The 2,944-nt window shown below is 37.8% G+C and overlaps 1 pseudogene; it reads right to left on the bottom strand.

The window, feature by feature from the left end:
- Positions 1–1,524: 1,524 nt before the first annotated feature.
- Positions 1,525–2,208, bottom strand: LOC143025734 (uncharacterized; annotated as a pseudogene).
- Positions 2,209–2,944: the final 736 nt, after the last annotated feature.

Here is a 2,944-nt window from a genome sequence, read left to right as displayed (position 1 = left end):
TAATCCAGTGCAATTATGTAATTACGCACCACGGGTGACTGTCTACGTGGTTTTTATATCGGCCCCTGCTTCGTGTAAAATCAATTTACTCGTACCTTAAAATAAAGGAGACGAACTCACCAAACCCTCTTTCTCTCCCCACAGTAGCATCGCTACACCACCATATCGTCCTCCATTGGATCCTCCTCACTACTACTACACCCAAGACCCAAAGGTTTGCCCCACTTTGGCTCAGATAAGGCAACTGCCTCGAGTAGGGACACAGAGACATCTGTGACAGGTTCTGTCTGGTTTGACGCCACCTCCTTCAACCAAACTGGGCAATCACTCACTTGGACACCGACATCTTTGATCATGGCTCTGTTCATTTGTGTCCCTCTGTTCACCACTCCTGGCCTTATGGAAACCTGCACAGGTCTGTGAAACTTCGGACTTGAGTTGCAATAGAGGTGGATTTCACAAGTTGGAATGAGTAACACCCAAACTTTCGAGAAAGTCTGTGAATGGATAAATCGTCTCATGATCTATGCCAAGCTTCATATTTACAGACAAAAGTTTCAAGGATTCATGAATTACAAATTGTTTTTATCTGTGATAAGGTACAATAAAACAGGCCTATGTAGCGAAGAGAATAGAGAAATCATTTGACTAAAGGACAGAGGAAGGCTAGGAAAAGCCACTCGCAGACATATCTATAAAGTTATCTGCCATAGGTAGTGGTTGCTATGGGGAAGGGAAGCCATCAATCATATGCCTGGCACTATCACCATGGTCATTTTCACATTCCGTCTCAATTTCGCTGGTAGTGGTACTTGCAGAAGGTGAATATTCATCATAGGCACTTTGTATCAGCTGAAAAAATCATTAGTCTTTATCAGTACAAATTCCTCCCTCCTGGTCAAGGATAATTAGGCTTTACTCCTGCTGGGGTGGTGGGGGATTCCACTTGCTTGACTCTCAAAACACAGACTTTAATTTAGTTGACTTCAATTGACAAGACGTGGTTAATTAGGGTGGAGTGAAAATCGCTCAAATATATTTTTCTGAGTTTTCACTTGCTCGAGTTTTTTAAAAGGTGTCATTTTACTAAGAGATCAATATGCCAAAATTATATTTAAATCAGATACTTTTATGATCAACCACCAGACGTTTTAAGTTTACAATAATATGCCATTATTCACCAATTGGCCCTGAAATGTTTTTATTTTCATTTTTAAAAATGTAAATTTATAGAAGGTAGCAACTAATTAATAGAACATTATGCGAAAAAAGTATTAAAATCATATATTTTATTGACTTCAGATGTTATAAATTTACCAAAATAATTTATTTTTCAAAATATACATCAAATAATAATGAACATAAGATTATATATATATATATATATATATATATACATACATTGCATACTATTATTCTATTATTAAAGTCTGAGCTATCCATGCATAGTTATTGATGAATTTAGAACTTATTGTCACACTTGGAATCTAGTTTTTGTCGTTTACTCTCTGGTGTCAGTAGATCTTATTTACAGTGTGCCTTAGATAAAATGTCTTCTTCGTCGCTGGTATCTGTGCTGTCGTCCTTGTCTTCCACGCAGTTTCCAGAACTGTTTTGCTGCTTTGTTCTTGCTGAATGCTGACTGCGTCTTCTTGATTCACTTTCTTTCCTGAGTATTTTTTTTTCTGTAGCGTATTTGTTTCCACTAATCAATGCCCCCTATAAACATCTTCCTGGCTCCTCTCTGGTCAAATATAAATGTTCTTTCATTGACTGGTACTTTGTCTGCTCTTTCACATTTACAGCTCATGACAAAATCTATAAATTTGCATTTGCTAATGCCGAAGACTTTACCTGCATCTTTTCTCAATTGTTCAAGTTGTTGATCGTAGTTGTCATTGCCTTCCGAACCTTGTATGGTTTCAAAATGTTCTTGTATTTGTCCCTGCATGATCTCAAGATTTCAATCACTCGCCTTTGGGTCACAGTCGGCAGAGACGCTTTCTCCCAAACAAGTTCAACATTAACACAAACTTTGTCTGATACTTCAGAGAATGGTGGATATTTATTTTTCTTTGTTGTTAACTGTTGTCTTGTATTGATGTACACTTTCATAGCATCAGTATAGGATGGAAGAAGATTAGTGGGTAAATCGCATGGGACACCAAAAATCACACATGCCACCGTCTCCCTCGTCAGGCTTGCCATTATGAGAAAAGAAACGTTATAAATTGTAAAAAAAAAATATATATATAAGGCTAAGTGATATATCAATGGATAAAGAAAAGATAACATTAAGGCATTATATCACGTCATAGAATGTTTACAGACATAGTGGGATGCCGTATCCCTTCCCCTCAGTGAACCACTTAAAATGAAGATTAATACTGTGTAATGTATATACATATATTTATAATACTCACCGTCCATTAACATATAGGAGCACACAACCTTCCACCTCAAAAGCTCAAACCTAACTGCAAGGCAAAGCATGTAATCTGCCCAGCTACCACAAACCTCACACAGCCACTGAACATGTTAAAACTTGAATATGCCATATAGTAAAATGCGTGATGGTCGACCAGGAAATGATTCAATTATATTATAATTTCACATGATTATACCATTTTGGCACCTTTTCCACACTAAAGCAAATTAAAAAAAAATCACTTCCTATCATGGTCATAACTGTCACCCTGGTGGAGTGGTGTGATCATATTCATAGGCCTACAGGCCTAGCTACCCTATGTCATTAATGTGCCCCTAATCCGCTTAGGCCTAGCCCAAAAATCGTCAGTCAATCCTAACCATACTTGTTAACGATTGTCAGTGACAGCGTAGATAACACGGGCCTACCTATACACATGATACAGACTGATATGCCAACCTCCCGACGTTGTCTTTTTTCAACATCAGTGCTCCTTCGACGGCGTTTGCTTACCAA

This window comes from Oratosquilla oratoria, chromosome 5, assembly GCF_046742065.1.
Source record: "Oratosquilla oratoria isolate Oo_2021 chromosome 5, ASM4674206v1, whole genome shotgun sequence".
Taxonomy (NCBI): Eukaryota; Metazoa; Arthropoda; class Malacostraca; order Stomatopoda; family Squillidae; genus Oratosquilla; species Oratosquilla oratoria.
This window is presented reverse-complemented; position numbering and strand designations above follow the sequence as displayed.